Raw genomic sequence first — 19,579 nt, 5'->3', positions numbered from 1 at the left:
TGGTCTGTCTCTTTAGTCGGAGAAACTTTGAAGTGGTGAAACCCAGTGTCCATTCTGTCGATCTATTGTTTTGGTCAAAGAAACTTTTTAGTAGGATTGGTTTTGCTATTCAAAATGGGGTAGCGACGCAATACTTCTAAAGTTATATATATATATATATATATATATATATATATATGGAGAGGATCAAGAGAAAACTCACCTTTAGAGAGAAAACTAAAAAACTCCTAAAAACTCCTAAAGAATTATTTTTAATTAAAAATAAAAAAATATTTTCAAAATTCTGTTTTAGCCATTATTCTTATATTTTCTTATATTTCACTCAAAAAATATAAAAAAACATAAAAAAACCCGCTGTGATGCACATACGTATTACTGTACGATACCGTTGTATTACACATGTGTATTACTATGTACTTTTGAGTTAATAGTGTTTTATTGCATATATTCAATATTTGTGTATTGTATATGTGTAGTAGTGTTGTATTATATGGAAAAATAATAATAATAAAATAAAAGTCGATGTGGTGCACATGTGCGTTAATGTTGTATTACACATACGTACTAATGTGTATTAGTCTTATATTGCATATATACAATAGTGTGTATCAAATATGTGCAATAGTGTTGTATTCTATGCAATACAAACACTTTTGCATATATGCAATGCACACTATTACACATGCGCACTATACCGACGAGGTTACCGACAAGTTTTTTTTTTTTTTAATCAATAACAACATATAAGAATAATGGGAAAAAAGAAACTTTAAAAAAAATTTAAAAAAAAAGTTAAAAATAGTTTTTTTAGAAGTTTTTAAGTTTTCTCTTTAAGAGGAGTTTTCACTAGAACCCACCTATATATATATATATATATATATATGGTAAGGTTAAAATGAAAACCCACTTGAGTTGTGAAAACCCACGAAAACCCTATGTAACATCGTTTTTTTTTGTTACATGTAATATATGTTGTAACATTTAATACAAAACATCGAAACATAAAAAAAAATGTTTTGCTATTTTTTAACATTTTTTTTACTAATTTTTATATATGTTTTCACGAGAGAGAAAAAATCATATTTATATTTACATTTTTTATTCACTTTAATTGTGGACCACAAGATTTAAACATTAATTAAAAACATGTGGTTGAGAATGGGTTTCTAGAGTTTTCACAACTCAAGTAGGTTTTCATTTTATATTTAGCCAGAGAGAGAGAGAGAGAGAGAGTCCAACTTGACAGCTCAACAACCCCTTAATGATGTAGGCTCGAGTTCAGGTTAATAAAATGCAAAATGTCTTATAACCGAGTTCATTTCACACGCAGAAGCAGATTGGGTCCGATGTATTTGGTTTTGCGATTCAAAATGGGGTAGCGGCGCAGCTTGTTGCCCGCTTGCCTTCTGTTTCGATGTAATCCAATAAACAATTAATACGGCAATTTTATTGTTGATTCTCAACTCTTTCTATAATTTTCTTGGACTCGCTAGAAGGTTAGACTTGAGCAGTTTAACTAGTTTGAGCTCAAGATCGAATACTTCATAAAAAGGTTATTAAATTTACATTTTGCCCGTAATATGCTGCTATTTTATTGCAGATCCATCTTTTAAAACTATTTATTTTACTTCAAATAATGAAGAAATAAGAATCTGGTACTCTGGATGGCTTTTGCAAATACTTCAAATGGTATAGCGGCTATACTATATTATTACTTGGGTGATACCGGACACCCTCAAATCAGATCTTTCATTTGATTATAAAATAGGTCTATTTTTAAATAAAATGGAAAGATTAATTTAAAGTTTCATTTCAACAATAACAACAAAACCTAGTTTATAACAACAATATCTAGTTTGGCCTCAGACATAGCAAGCAAACCGTTGTTAGATTTAAAGAGAAAGAGGATGGGATATATACAAACCATGCCTATATTATAGAGAATATAGAAGCTGGTGCTAGTGAGAAAACAAAATTTGCTAACATTATACAGAGTAGTATACTAGATAGTTACTAACAACAGTAACAGACATGACACCATAGAGAAACGAAGACGAGAAGAAAGTAAAATGCAAAGATCATCAATAGTATATGAAAAACATTACCCTTAGAAGTCTGAAACATAACTAAGGTGGTGTTTGTTTTTTTACAAAAGATCTTCCTGGCCTCTTTTGTCTGCAACGCGCAGACCACGCGCAGACATTGCCCTCTGCAGACTGTTTGTTTTTTTGAAGACATTTCATTAAAAAACGTATGCGCACCCTCTTCTTGGTGCAGACTTGGACCATAGTCTTCCAACCTCTTCTAAACTCATTATTTCCATCAGATATCAATTAAGTAATTAAATTTTTGTTAATTGAATTCTTGTTAATTGATTTGTTTAATTGAGTTGTTAATTGATTAGTTTTTTCTTTGTTGTTCAATTATAATTTTGCATAATTGTTCAAGTATTATTAGTTTTTAATTGAAAAAAGTTTGTAGAAAGTTAAGGATTATAAAAAGTCTATAGAAAGTTTTTGTTGAAAAAGGTTTGTAGAAAGTTTAGGTTTATGTTATCGGCTTGTGAGTTGTTTTAAGCTCGAGTTTTGGCTTGTTTCATTCGTTTGTATGAACTATCTACTTTCGAAAACAATTAAAGAAACTTTTAGAGGAAAAAACATTCATGTGGAAAATTGTTTATGTAAATTTTATAATTTGCTAGTTCAGATGTATAAAATTTGGATTTATATTTTTAATTATTGTCAAATAATTTGTGTTTTTGGTATAGAAGCTTATATTGAAAGTTTTTAGTAGTCTGCAGACGTTAAAAAACAAACAGTTTTCTTCTTGTAAAGTGCAGAGGTTTGGTCCACCTCTTATGTAACATTCGTTACTTTTCAAATCTGAAAACCCGACCCATTTCAAATTTTCGGTTTTTGTTTATAAATATATATATTATTAAAAGATTCTTAAGTTTCACTTCAAGTGACATTCGTCATTTTTGAGTTAGTATTGTGTTCGTTAAACCGACCCGGTTTTTCATTTTAATGTACTCTTGTTCGTCGTTTATCATACCTTCATTTTCTATTCGTATTGAATTCTGAGGATTTACGGTTATCATTTGTGGCTTTCAATTAATTTTGCGCAATTAACGAAAGTCAATGTTTTAAAGATAAAACAATTTGCTGACTGTGCGGGTAAAATATAAAAATATCCAAGTTATATAAATTCTATTTCATATAGATTGCACCTCAAAGTTCAAGGACTAAAGAGTAAATATATTTTGAAAACTAATCCATTTTATTAGTCGCGGTGATCCATTTAGTTATAAATACAATCATATGTTACATATTTCATATGTAATAGTTTTTCCTAAAGTTATTTAAATATATTAACCATTACTAATATATATATATATATATATATATATATACTTTATTCAAATGTCGCATAGATAACATTACTTACGTATAACCAAAGTACATTTTTTTTTTATTATTTTATTATGTCACATTTTTTTTTACTTAGTTGGTTTTAAAAGATGAAGAAAAATACATTCCTACTACATTTAAATCTTGGTCAAAATTCTTTATGATGATAATAAATGTGTTTGAATATAAATTGTAGGTTACAATTTAATTTTTATGACCAATTACAAGTTTTAAATGGCATTCATGACCCATTAAGTATTTTGACCAATTTGATACAATTGAAACAACTCTAGCTCACTTCACTTATAAATAGAGCTCCATTATTTCTCATTTTCTCACAACACAATTTACAAAACATTCTTGTTATTCTCTCATTTTGGTGATTTTCACCTACTTTGATTTATGAAGTTAAACCGTGAAGTTCTCTTCTTTTATTATCTAAGTTCTTGTTCCGGGTATGTTTTTTTAGTTTCTGCTTGTTCAGGTCGTTTAGAACTTAATGTTATATTATTTAATTAACATTAGTGTTAGTTCATCAAAAACGATCTTGACTCGCTTATGTATTTATTTGGTTCGGTTTAGTTATTTTATTTATCCAACATCTAAAACTAATTTTTTTCATCTCACTCTCTAAAATATAATACTTTTTACCATGTCGGAAACGAACCCAACCTAAAGTTGAGTCCGGGTCCGACCGGAAATGAACCGAATTCTTTTAAGTCGTCTTTATTATTAAATAAACCAAATAAATTATTAAAAATTATTTTAAATCAAATAAAATCATTTTAACATAAATAAATTACTTATAAATTTAAGTTTAACATTTTTCACCTAAAAACTAACGTTCACCTTCATTAAACCCGATAAAATTATTTTATTTTTCCATTTCGTTAACTATAGCTCGTTCCTTTTTATAAATTGTAAACATAAACATTTTTTCGAGATAAAACTATAGTTAAAATCCGTGATTCGCAAATATTATAATTCATGTATTAGCGTTAAGTTATTAATAAAATATTAATTTAAAACGTTAAAACCCGTTAAAGCTTAAAAAATATTATTATAATATAAAAATGTCATAAGAAAATAAAATCTACATTAAATAATTCTTAACTCCGTTAACAAAATAAATTGAACCTTTTCAATCCCGATAGTTAGACTTTGCTTTTGTTTTAATTATAGTTTGAGAAGTTCAATCGTTTCGGATTTCTTTAACGCATGTTCGACCGCTTCGGTTTCGTTATCATGCTTTCGGTTTTCATTGCAAGGTTTATTTTCAATTTCAATGTGAGTTTTTCACCACCCCTTTTTAATATTTTTATTGTTTGGGGTATCATATGTATCCATATTGAAATTCAAGTATTGTTACTTTTATTACAAAACTACAATTCGTATATGGACTTGTGTGTTACTTGTATTACTTGCACGAATATTACTTGCACGAATATTACTTGCACGGTTGGGAAGCCTCATTAAGTATGATCATACGCCCCCCTTTGCACTCCGGTCCATTTGTATCGAGTGGAAAAGGGCCTCATTATCCGAGTACGTTGATTGCTATCAACTGGAAAGGACCTTACTTGCGCGATTTCCCGAGTACGTTGGTTGTTACCAATTGGAAAGGACTTACTTGCTCGTTTATCACTTGTCCATGAGTTGTATGGTTTTTACGTACGTATTTAAACTGTGGAAGCTCACCAGCTATGTTCGTAGCTGACTTTATTTTATACATATGTTACAGGTGTAAATATACGAGGATGAAAGTTAGAAGACACATAGCATGCCTATAGGATATTCAAAGAATAACTTATCATTTGTTTATTTATTTGTTACAACTTGTATTATTTGATAAACTTGTGTTACATGAAGATTTAAATGAAATAATGTTATTATAGTCACCTAATAGTGTCACGTGTGTTTGAGCAATCTGTACGTCACACTCAGGCGTTTCCGCTTTAGCCGGGGGGTTACATCTTATGCTACAGATGTCTGCAGATGTGGTCCGCAGACTGCAGACATTTTACCTCTGAAAAAACTAACAGCACCTAAGACACATCTGCGCGTTCTTCTCCTATAAGAGCATTCACATCCATTTCACTATCTTTAAATTTAAAATTACACTAACAATCACTATATTTTCTCTTTTCTTTCATTTAAATAATATTTTTTATACATTTATCATTACCTATTATCTCCTTTACTCACAACCACATTAAAAAATGAGTTAATTGCAAATATGGCCCCTGTGATGGAACCCAAAACACAAGTTGCAACCCCCGTGGTGTTATTTTCGCATATATGGGCCCTATGGTGGTCCTTTTATTTTACTTTTGGTTTTGCGTTAGTTTGACTGTTTCTTTGACCGTCCAAATAAAGGACAGAACGGTCTTTCACACGTAAATATAATAATAATAATAATAATTATTATTATTTCGTTAACTCATGCGTTAGTTTGCTGTAAACGAACCGAACAAACACGAACAAGGCTTTGTTCATGTTCGTTCGCTAAGAAAATAATGTGTTCACGAACGGTTCACGAACACAAATAAAATTGGCAAAGCTTAGAGATTGAGACCGATGTATTCATCAGCGTGAATAATGGAAGCCTGTAAAGAATAGAATGAACACGAACAAGGACATGTTCTTGTTCGTGTTCGTTCATTTAACTTAAAAGAACACGGACACTTAATTGAACAAATATTTATGTTCATGTTCGTTTATTTAAAAATGGACATTTGTGTTTGTTTGTTTGTTTATAATCTAAACGAACATAACTGAACAAATATAAACGAACATATATGAGCAAATGTAAATGAACATAAATGAAAACACTTAAATGAACACAAATTAACAAATATAAAACCTTTAAACAGATGACCTATCAAGATAATATTTTATTATTTTCTATTAATACATAAATGAACATAAATAAACAGACATAAATGAACAAACGGAACATGTGTTCATGTTTGTTCGTTTAATTAAACGATCACTAATTTTTTGTACATGTTCATTCATTTATAAAATAAACGAACATAAACGAACTTCCCGCCGAACGGTTCACGAATAATTCACCAAACGTTCGGTTCATTTACAGGCGTATTTACCATCACTATTTTCCCTTACAATTCGCCATGGAAGACGATCTTAAACAACAACCTTTCATTTTCAACCTCAAAACCCTCAAAGAAGCTTCAATCAACCTTCACCAATACCCTAATCCAAATCACCCGCTATTAAACCTTTACTCGATCTCACCATCCCATACGACCCACAATTAATGGCCTTATCAACCCACTTAACCCATCTCAAAACCCTCATCACTCGTCACCAACAACAACCCGGGCGCAAATCATTCCTCACCTCCGAATCAACTCACTTAAGTTCGAAATTGACAACTGGATCGATCCAACTCCAACGACACCACCACCACACCATTCCAGCACTGCCGCTACCTTTTCACCACACCACCATCCTTCACCGGCCACCACAACCGAATCAACTATGATGGCTCTGTAGAGACGGCGATGCTGATGTTGGAGAGGGTATAGATGATGATGTGAATCTCTTCTGTTCATTTAATTTCATTCAGAGGTGTTGGGTACCACATGGTAAATTGGTTAGTAATCTTCTACAAGCCCACGATAATATTTAGAGTAAATTGTGGTTTCGTCCATGTTGTTTTGTCCAAATCTCCGGTTTCATTTCACTTGCAATTAAACCCGACCCTACTAACCCCGTTAAGTCTGGTTGTTAAATCCATCAGTGTGCCCACATGTAAGAGGCAGTTTTGTCCTTTTTCTCCCTAAATAAACCCCAACCCTAATTTGCAAGCCCCCTCACATGAGGGGTTGAGGTATATTTGGGAACAAAAAAGGACAAAATTGCCCCTCACGTGAGAGGCACGCTGATGGGTTTAACCATCAGGATTAACGGGGTTAGTGGGGTCAGGTTTAATTGCAAGTGAAATAAAACCACAGGGATGAAAATCGCAGATTTGAAACTGTTGGACTAAAGCCGCAGATTTGAACAAACCACAGGGACGAAAACCGCATTTCACTCTAATATTTAAGAATCTTGTTTTTAAATGTTATTATTAGGGGTGTCAATCGTGTCGGGTTGGCGGGTTGATGGGATTTGGGTTGGCGGGTTAGTGTGTTGAGATTCTTCAACCCTAACCCAACCTATATATTTATTCATGTCGGGTCGTGTCGACCCATTTAAATTCTTGTTGAGTTCGGGTTGTGTTTCGGGTCAACCAATTTTACGTTCATATACGAATATGAGTAATACCTATTGACTTAGTAATAAATTAAACAATTAATTACTCTTATTCATATAAAACTTATTAAAAAACTTATTCACAAATTGAGAAAATTACTGTTTGAGTCCCTGTGGTTTTAAGGCGGAGACACAATGAGTCCCCAAAAAAAATTTTTGAACTGGTTGAGTCCCCGTGGTTTCAGAAACGAACCACTTGAGTCCGGCCGTTACTTAACTTTCGGGGAACTTTCATTTTACTGAAACCACAGGGACTCAAATTGTTCATTTCTGAAACCACAGGGACTCAAATTGTTCGTTTCTGAAACCACGGGGACTCAACCAGTTCAAAAAAATTTTTGGGGACTCATTGTGTTTCCGCCCTAAAACCATAGGGACGCAAACAGTAATTTTCTAATTGTTTTTGTGTATTTAACTCTTTTTCCCGATTAACAAACCTAGGTTCACATATTTGGCTCAAGATAAGAACACGAAATAACCATAGAATGGACAATTAGAACTAATAAAATAAAAATGTTGGAAATAAAAAGTAGATAAAAGTAGTGTAAAAAGATATTAGTTTTACTTATAAAAGTTAATTGATATGCGAAAATTAAAAATCTATGTATTTAACTTTAAAATTTAAAACTTCTTATCTTTAAAATCAAAATATTAACTTCTCTAAAATTGTTAAATGGGTTAATCGCTCAACCCACTTTTTAACGAGTCGGATTCGGGCTGACCTGTTTAAGAAACGGGTCATGTAAGCCGACCCAAAACTATATTTTTTTGTGTCAGTTCGTGTCGGGTTTCAAGTCTGTCTGGAGCTGACACCGCTAGTTACTATAATAATAGTATTTACTAAAATCTTGTTTGTTAGTGGCTTAATCTTGCTGAAGATGTTGTCTGAGTACATTGATACAAACACTGTTTTGCCAGCACTTTCATCCGAGGTTATTCACTATGTACTTGATATGTTGAAATTCTTCAACACGAGGATATGCCAGCTTGTTTTGAACTCAAATCTGAATGGTGAAGATGATGATGTTAGAGAGGGTATAGAAGCTGGTGGTGGGTGGGTTATGATTTGAATAAACATAAACAAACTTTTAACAATAGTCATTTTAGTCCAGTTGTTTGCGAGTGTTGTGCTTAAGATGGCTAGTCCCGGGTTCGAAACCCATTGTGGACGGTTTTGTTATTATTTTTGAGGGATTGTTAAACAAAACGAGGGTCCAAATTGCATTTATTTAAAAACTACAGGGTTGTAAATTGCAAGGGTATTACGTTGTGACTTGACGTGGGCCAAAAGTGAAAAAAAAAGACCCTCGCAGGGCCATATCCACAAAAATGCCATCACATGGTTGCAACTTGTGTTTTCGGTTCCACCACAGGGACCATAATTGCAATTAAGTTTTCAAAAATTATTAAAAAAATTATAGAGTGCTACGAGAACTTTTCAAATATACAGAAAAACCACTGCATTTTCTCTCTCCTCTACTCACAACACCCTAAACTGTTCCCTAAATTATAAAAATCCCACTCACATAATTTGGTGAGTAGAATGTGAATGCTCTAAGTCATGAACCTTAATCCTGCGTCCGCACAAATTTCTATTCTCGGCCATATCCTCATAGAAATGCAAGTTATTGAATCCACTCACCCCAAATCAGTTTGGATCTACCTATATTCCTCCTCTCCATAGTGAAAAATTCCATGGCTCTAATCAACGTTGTCGTATGTACCTTTTAACATGTTCAAGCCATTTCATTATCTCTTTCTTAACTTATCTAATATACTAGTCATCCCTGATATTTCTCAAAGAACCTCATTTTTTTCTTTGGTCCACTCTTATGTGCCCAGACATCCATCCACCTTTGCACCCTCTTCTTTACTACTTCCAACTTATTTGTTTGTGTTCTTGATGACAAAACAATATGTTCCGTATGACATAGCGAGTTACACAATAATACTATAAAATATCTCTTTTAATTTAGTTGGAAACCTCATGTCGCACAATAACCCTATAGTTGCTCTCAACATGTGCCAACCTAACTGGACGGGGTGTGCTATGTCACTATGTATATCCCCATCATTTTGTACTAACAATCCTAAATAGTTAAGACTTTGTTGCAGAACCATTTTGCCTTCTGTGTTTGATCATGTTCCAAGAATTGGTTCATGAACCGCAAGTTTTAAACCCAATTTCTATCTTGCAAATGCCAAACCGGTCCCACACTGGTTCCTAGACACACTCGGTTGCAAACTGTTTCGGTTTCAGTTCGGGTTGTTGACCAACCCGTCAGTTAGTTCGATCAAGTGGTTGTTATGTGCACCTTTCAAACTTTTGTTGTTGACATACACGCATGTTTTCATTTTATTAATTCCCTTAATCTGAAACTATTGTCAAATAGATATGAATTTTTGTGTTAAAATCGTACGAATGTGCGAAAAAGTGAAAACAAAACACAAATCATTTAAGAGAAATGATATATTCTTACATAGTAATTACAAACTTTTGATTACAAGGTCAGGTGACATATGAGATGGACCACCTAATATTATTTCTTCGTTGCTATATAACACACTAGTTAGATCCCATGTTACACACGGGTGGAAATATATAAAACTTCACATATATGTATGTGTTATACATTTTATGAATTGTAAACGGCAGATAATCTAACATTATTAATATAAAAACATTATTAACATAAGTTGTGTACTATAAAAACTATTTTTATTGAAATTATAAAACATATAAATACACAACATAAAGAATGCTACAAATATAAATATAACAATGAGATATAACAATTATAATTTTGATTAAACCGTTTAATTAAGCAACAATAAAATCCAAACTTCATGACTTAAACCACAATTTCAATCCAAACATCCATACATCCAGCCCAAACGTTCATAAATAATTTCCCAAAATAAAAAAAAAAATAAAATAACAAGGTCTCAAAATTTTAGAAAATAACAATGAAGACAATTAATTGCATTTGTTACTAAATAAATGGTGATCATAACCATTTATTTTTAAACATTCTCCAACTTAGGAGTTAATGTTTAAAATTAAATTGTTTATTAGGTGGATAATTTATTTATAGAAATTACATAGTTGGCATCCTATACGGATAGCCTAGATAAATAACATGTGGAAAAGATATGTTGCTTTAATAGTATGGTATGATGAGATTGTTTGTCATTTGGGCTGGTAGCCTAGATAGGAGTCAAAGACTCTACTTAATGTTTTTTTTTATTTTGTTTTTTTTAACGACGACTCTTTATCTTAGTTAAAACTAATAATTTATAGGGCTATAAAATGGGGTATTTTTTATTATTATTTTTTATTTTTTACGACAAATTTCTTTACCTTCGGGTTTTCCGTATTCGTATTTGTACCGTTTTATCAGTTTGCAATCATTATTCGGATCTTTATCATTAATAATATCAAGCATTTGTAAGTATTTAAGATAGGTATTTTCATTTTGTATCCTCTATGTTCTTAAAATTGTTCATTCTTTGTTTAAACCTTAAATTAATCAAGAAATAGCTCTTTTAGGAAGTTCAGGGACTAAAGTTGTCAAAAAAGCTAAAGTTCCCTCCCCACCCGGGGCGCCGCACGGCCACAATGGCCCTAGGCCGTCACGCGCCGCTGTGGGATAGCTGAACATATTCTATTATTTGTTATGCATTCCTAGTTCGTTTTTGGCACAAAATCGCTTATTTTTGAACTATATCGAGTGAATTAAACCCCAAGAAAAGTAATATAGACTAAGTTCATGTTCATATTCATTACCCATTCCTCAAGAACGAATATTGGTTGCTCATTTAGTTGATTTGGTCATTTAAAACCTTATTCGGTTTCATAAACGAGTAAAATAACCATATTTGGTTCGTTTTTGTGTATCCTATATAAACAAGACATATTATACCTGCCACAAATTAAACCCTAAATAATCATTCCCATCCGTCACTTGCTTCTGGTCATCATCATCTTGCTCGTTTTTGCTTTATTGCTTGAAGATACAAGCTTCGGTGTTTGACTTTGTCTTTGTAACAACCTCTGACTTCATTTTTCGGTTGATTCATACACTTTCCGGGTAAGTTGTGAACTGTAAAATCATTCATATATGTTCCCTAGTCAATAACCTTCAATCAATTTCTGTGTTTGAAAGGTGTAGACTGGTCAATTCGATTAAAACCCGTTAAAGGGCATAATAGTCAACAAGTTTGACTGCTCATTTTCTCATGCTTATGGTCAGAACCGACGTTCGGTCTAGAAGACTTTCTTTTTGTAACGAGATTTTAAGGCTACTGGCCAAAACCCAACTTCCGACTCGCTGTTCAGATTCAGGTTAGTACCGACTCACTTAAATGTTTAATTTAACATAACCGGAGTTCTAAACATCTGTTTGGAATGATTCCAGCGGCAGCGAGTTCGGTTTTACTCATATTTACTTATCCCAAAGTTTCAGGTTCAGTTGGTTTATTTCGTTCGACATGTTAGAGGACAATCCGCTTATTTCTTATTCGTTTATTATTGTTTTTACTCGCTTACCTACGAATTAAGGTGAGTTTTATCATTACCCTATTTTACTGAATTTTCATAAGTTTTGGGGACGTATGCGTACTAATCTGTATTTCGTATTATATATATATATATATATATATATATATATATATAAGGGAGGGATATTTTGAGAACCATGTTGAGTTTTAAGAACTTAAGAACTCAATTCTTAGCCACACATTTTATTAAATGAATTGGATTGTGTGGTTGAGATTAAATCTGACTAAAAAGTCAAAGTAGGAGAGAGAATAAAGTTGTAAGTGATTACAATAATTTTTACGTCCGTTACACATGTGTAATAAGTCGACTCGGCGCGTAAAAAATTCTGTAATTTTTTTACATGTATGTAACTTACATATATTACGCATGTATAAAAAAAATTAAAAAAAAATCGTTACACTGAGTTCTTTCGAGTTCTTAAAACTTAAAGGGGTTCTCATTTGAAATCTCCCCTATATATATATATATATATATCAACTAGCAAACGTGTATTTGTATGTGATTGATCAAATATACTTGTTACGTGCTTACGTGTTTATTTACCGCATTCGGAGAGGTCCATCATATTCTCATTTATAGTATGATCACACGGCTGTCACAGTGACCAACGCTCGCTCGCATGGCAATGGTCTAATGACTCATTATTTGCTCATGGTTTGATTTTATTACCGTATTTATTTCGTTTTGCTTATTTATTTATATTATTATTATATCATGCAAAAACTTGTGATAATTTCACTCAACCTCGTGTTGACAAACTCTATTGTATTTTCTACGCATATACACGTTTTCGTTTGACTTGAAGCTTGAAGCGATGGACAGTTATAAAAGACCTTAGGGATTAATGAAGACAATTTATATTTAAGCTTTGTTTGGGATTATTTTTATTTGTTTTGGAATATTTGTCATGTTTAAATATTGTGTGCACATTTTATGAAATAATTAACTTAATAGATATTGTCATTTTATTTTATGATAGTACCTTTGAGCTGTAAACAATCAGATCACGACCCGGTATTTTCGCTTTAAATTGAGGTGTGACAAGAAAGAACTAAATAATATATTATAATATATAAAAAAACTTTAATTATAAGTGCATATATAAAACTACTTTCATATGCATACAAACAAAAAATGAATTATATAAACAATCCAAACCCAAGCCAACATTCAAAATTATTAATAGCCAAGCTCAAGATTCACACATGTAGTTTTTTTTAACAACAATTTTTATTCCATCTTAAATCTATCAAACCTTGTATCTGTAGAGATTTAAACTCACTGTTACGTTTGTAGAAAGACAAACACTACGTCACTAAACTACGAGGTCGTAGGTATTTACATATAAAGCTTCAAAGTTGAAACAACTATTGTTTTGAGTTCGGCTCAAATCATTTTATCGTGAGTGATAATTAAATGAGATTGAATATAATGATGCAATGTGTGACAGATTACATAGAGTTTTATTACTTCAAATTATCTCTAGGTCTAACCTATTTTATTTAATACAACATGAAATTTATTTCAAACTATTTTCACCCTTGATTTAATGAAAAAAAATGTGTGTGTGTGTTGGGAGGGGGGGGGGGGGGTAAAAAAAAGTATTAAAAATATCATAATTTTGGAAACACCAGCTTTTGATTTGTAAGAAATTTAAAAAATGTATTAAAGTTACGGAGTTAGTCAAACCTCATGCATGAAATTGACACTTAACTCTTTGTAGTATGATAAAAAAAAGGAATCAAGAAGTTTAACTAGGATGCAAACGAACTAAACATTTGGTGAACTATTCGTGAATTATTTGACGGGTAGTTCGTTTATGTTTGTTCGTTTAGTAAATGAACGAGCATGATCAAGGAATTTCATTTGATTAACTAAATGTACAAACAAACAATGTGAAAAGAGGCCATGTTTATTCAATTATGTTCGTGAACGTTCGACAAGGTGTTCGTTTATATCCGTTAATACATGGCTGTTTAAGCTTGTTCATTAAAGGTTTTTATCTTTTTAATGACTATCCTAATCTTATCCTATAGGTTTTAAGAAAATTTATTTAACTATAAAACAAATACATATAGCATTAATTTATATGTGAATTAATATATGAATATGAATCATAAAAAAGAAAACACAAACTTAGTTAGTAGACCGAACCGTTAGCACAACCCATTCTTTGCTAGACAAATTAAAAAAAAAACATTTTTTGTGTTTATTTATGTCCGTCAACCGTTCTCGAACAACTTCATTTTCTTAATAAACCGTCTGCTTGTCTAATAAAAACTTAGTGTACAAACAAGAACAAGACATTGTCTAGTTCGATTGGTTTAGAGCCCTATGCTTAATGGTCAAAAGTAACATAATTATTGATTTATTGATGAAAAATTGTGTAATGGTTGGGGGTTAAATGATTGGAAATGGCACCGACACCCCTTTAAAAGGGTGAATGATACCACTATTGCTTTAACCCATGCCGCTACTGTCTAACGTACGCACGCATGCTCCTATTGATGTGACCTCGACATGATCTTTTGTTATCGACACATATGGACAAATAATAATATCTAATAAAACATAACTTAGTTAATGTAGGCCTTTGTAAACCCCTTTTAAGAAAGTAAATTTAGATGCTTTGGTTGATTGGTGAATTCATTATGTTACCTCCACCCCCACAAATCAGGCCTTCCATCTTTTAGCTATAACCCTTTTCTTTTATTTACTTTAGATAGGATGCCAAGTGTTATGAACCAAGCATTTGGTGATCATTTTGCTTGTTTGTGTTTGAACGCTTGGGTTTGTTGATTAGTTCTGAACTTTATCGTGCACGGCTTCAGCAGAAAAGAGATGTGTACATGCCTAGTTGTGCTTGCACGACGAACACATAGGTTGATGCCTTGATGGCAAGTTATTGCCATTCGCCTGATGAGTACATGAAAGAACGAAACCAGCATACCCTTATCATAAGCGGACGGATTGATAGCCCTTCGAGCGCCACACGGGGTCTGAAAGATTGACCTGTGACAAAAGGCTATCTACATCGAACCGTGACATATGGCTATCCGCATCAGGTGTCCGTGCCAGTATATGTGCATGGAGGGACGCTAAATCCATATATGCTGGGACACACATTTTTTTATTTTTTAAAAAATTCTAAAGTGTCATTTTAAATCTGTTTCAACGCTTTTAAAGTGCCAGTTTTGCATTCCAGTTTCCAACCCCTACATGTTTACATCCACCTATTCACTATAAACCCAACAGTAGTAAAATGGGGAAAGCAATTTCGTCCTCTTCGGGCTTGATCTCACATATCTATATATTTTGATGCTGGAAACAAGTAAGTTAGCATACGCCAGTGGCGGATCTAGAAAAAAACTCGGGTAACGTTCAAAAATTTTTTTTACCATATTTTGTTTATGAAAGCTTGAAACCGTATTTTTACAATGTAAACGAAACAAAAATAGAAACATGATACATAGGGTACAAATTTCTCTTATTCGGTTTTTGAAAGCTTAAAATCGAGCCATTACACCATGTTCTTTTATTTTATCGAACGTTTCTCTTTCGACTGCGTAAAAGCATTGTTCAAATACCCATCACCAATTCGCTTACGCAAACCTGTATTGATAAGTTTCATTTTAGAAAAATATTTTTCAATGGTTGCGGTTGCAATCAGTAAAATCAGCGGTAGCTTCAATATTTGATAAATAAAAGAAAAGGTGATGTGCTTTCCGGTTTCCACCATTACACGAGCAAGATCACATATTCACCCAATTTCGAAAATTTATCTTCCTTTAAAGTGTGATAAAATGTCGTACGATCACCCGAAATACGCCATCTTTCTTCATTACTAAAATCATTCGGATACATTTCCGAAAATGCCACTGTCTTAGATATGCCGAACTTGGAAAACGAATCTCAAGATTTAAACTAGACATATTTTCTAGCAAACTAGTTAAGATCTCACTAAATTTATTTCCAAGTTATTGAATTTGAATATCCAAAACCGTATTAAAAATGTCAACCTAAAAATGATGATTATGCTGAGCCTGTTTCTGTTTGAAGTTTCTCGTTCAAAAAAAAGAAAAAAAAGTTAATGGTTTCTATTTGCTTTGAGCTATAAACTTTTTTTGGTTTTATTTGATTTGAACTTTTAAAGAATGACGATTCTGTTGAGTTTGTTTCTGTTTGAGTCTATTTTTGTTTAATGTTTCTCGTTCAAATAAAAGAAAAAAAAGATTAGTTGTTTTTATTTGCTTTGGACTATAAATTTGTTTGGGCTTTATTTAATTTGAACTTTTAAATTGGTTGACCTTTAAACAAATAGGGGTAACGTAATATTTTTTTTCAGGGGTAATGAAATACGAAAACCGGCCCCAAAAAAAATATATATTTACACTGCCGAGAAAAGTTGAGGGTAGCGGATGCTACCCCTGCTTATGAAGTAGGTCCGCCACTAAGTCAAGGAAACATAAGAGACAATTGATATCTTTGTGCTTAGTGTCGTAAAATCAAATTACAAATATCATGTTTCACATCAAACAATTAAAGAGTACAAGCAAGGGGCGGACATAATTAATAATCGGGGGTAGATTTTGCTACCTCTCAACTTTACGTCGGCAGTGCAAATTTATTACTTTTTGGGCAGTTTTCGTATTTTGCTACCATTGAAAAAATATAGCATTATCCATATTTATTTAAAGCCCAACCAAATTAAAAGCTAAAGCCAATTAAGCCCAGCCAAATTAAAACTCAAACCAAATAAAACCATTGTTCGTTGTTCCCTTATGTTTGGACGCTAGGTTTAGGCTGCTCATTAACACTTAGCAAAACAAAGTTTCATTTAGCCACTGCCCACTGTCCACCCCACGCTGTCGTGACCCCCTGCTGCCATCCTCCGGTCACCTGACCTTCACGTTGCAGTCGACGGCCGGTGTTCCCTCTGTCCCTCTTCCACAGTTCAACTTTTACTTGTTCAGTTTAGGTATTATTATACTTTGATCTAAAATTGTAACTGTTAATTTGTTTATATAAATTGTTAATTTGGATTTGTTTATGGGCAATTGAATGATTGATTATGGATTTAGGGTTTATGTGTAAAAGAGAATTGATTAGGGATTTAGGGTTTAAATTTTGTTTTCTTCTATAATTAAGAATCTTGAAAGATGAAACAATAAAGTCTAATTAGCAGCCTTTTTAAACGAAAATTCCAAGAAAATGATATAGGTCCAGCAATAATTTCAAAACATAAAAAATTAATTATATGAAAGACAGTAAAAGAAATCGATTATTATATTAAATACGATAAAAAAATTTTTTAAATGTTACTCCTGAGATTTTCGTATAGATCCGCCACTGGATACAAGAAATAATAGACTCTTAACATACTTGTAAAAATTAATGAAGGTGGTGTTGTGGTAGCTAATATATTTGTTATACCATTTAAAGGCATAATAAAGTTTTGAGTATATTCTATTTACAAGTTGAATATAGGAGACAGAGTGAGGATTTTAGGGATTGTTTCTAAAATTAATTTTGTTTTGTATCCCAATTGCCAGTTTTATCTCATTACTAAGATAATACCCGTGTTACATACAGGTGGAATATATTTAAAACGTCACACACACACACACACACACATATATTATAAAATTTAGTAAAATGCAAATGTCATATTTATATACAAATACTTTTACATATAAATTATGATACATTAAATTGTTATTTTATTTCAAATACAAAAACATACATTGTACGCACGAGTTAAAAATTTGGGCAGCTGTCAACCCCTCCTGCTCCTTTCTGGCTTGAATGCTTCATCATATGTAACAGGAGGAGGCTGCATTACAAGAAGTGCATGTTTCATTAGTAATTCCAATTTAAATTAAGTTGGATGAAACATCATAATTAAAAAAAACTTCAATTATGTATAACATTATTATAGAATCACCCAGACGATTAATCATCTATGCGTAATAGTTTGAATCGTAAATCACTATTTCGTTACCGGATGGAGAGGTTTTAGGAACATCAATTTCATTAAGCATTGTAAAACTTTGAACCTCCATTAATGAAAGCTGTAAATAATAAAATAATAACAACCATCAGATTTATAAGTACATTTGAATGTGAAATTTATAAATACCGGATGAAGAAGTTAAATTGATTGTAGACAGAAGCTTCAAAGGCAAACGATGGATAGAATGTGGAGAATGCATCCTGGAATGTATGTTATCTAGTAAACTCGTAGACGTTTATTTTTGTAAAAGCTCTTAAGTTTAGAAACAATTATAATTTGATATTAATTAGAAAAATCAATGAAATTAATGGTATGAGAAATGGAATTAATGTTTCATAAAAAAAGGGACTCGTGCATTCAATTAGAAGTTATGGATTTAGAATTGATTTTTGATTAAAATTAATTAGTGATTGATGTGGCAATTATATATATGGAAATTGTATGATGTGAAAGCATAGGTGGACACCCTAGAAAAGTGACACGTGTATTATTTTGTTACTTTAATATATTAGTAAGATTTAACCATAACTAGCTTCAAAAATAAACATAAAAATCAGCACGTCTAATGTCCCAACATATAATTAACCGCTTTTTGCCCAAACAATTTCAAGAAAATTAACACAAAATCAAGATGAAAATTTGTTTTTAAATGTTACTCTTCAGCTGTAGTCGTTACGATAATTGTACGAAATAGAGAAATGCTACACCTAAGTTGTTCACAAGCCAACTGCGTTGAGCAACGATCTAGCTAGTCGACTCGAACTCTAAATAAAATACGTGTATCAATAAAATATATAGAAACACTACAAATGTTCTAAAAACAAAAAAAATGTGCGCTCTATTTGTTGACTTAATCATCAGTAACACTTATGCTTTATGAATAAACGCTTTTCAAATAAAGAAAGATCATGCTTATTAAATTATCAGTTAATAAAATAATCTGCACACGACGTTATTAAAAAACTATACTTTTTAAAGAGATTCTGGTTCTGGTTAATATAATAAAGGTTTGAAATACATCGTAATAATAATAAAAATAAAAAACAAAGATGCCACTAGGTTTAATAAATAATAATGGACTAAACACAATGTGCCGACATTGTTAGTCAACGAAACTAGGCAGGTGAAGTTGTAATATTACTGATATATTAAAGCAAGATAATTCTTCACATGTTCTTATTCTAGCCTATCCATATAGGATTCCATGTAATTGTATTTTTATATCAATAATTTCCACAATTCATAATTTTTTTTAATCAACTAAATTAAAATCAACATTCCAATTTAATTCAATTAATCCTACAATTAAATCTA

Source organism: Bidens hawaiensis, unplaced genomic scaffold (assembly GCF_021521415.1).
Source record: "Bidens hawaiensis isolate Kalapana, Puna unplaced genomic scaffold, B.hawaiensis_p1.1 tig00027831_1, whole genome shotgun sequence".
Classification (NCBI taxonomy): domain Eukaryota; kingdom Viridiplantae; phylum Streptophyta; class Magnoliopsida; order Asterales; family Asteraceae; genus Bidens; species Bidens hawaiensis.
The sequence above is the reverse complement of the archived record's forward strand: the minus strand, read 5'-3'. Positions refer to the sequence as shown.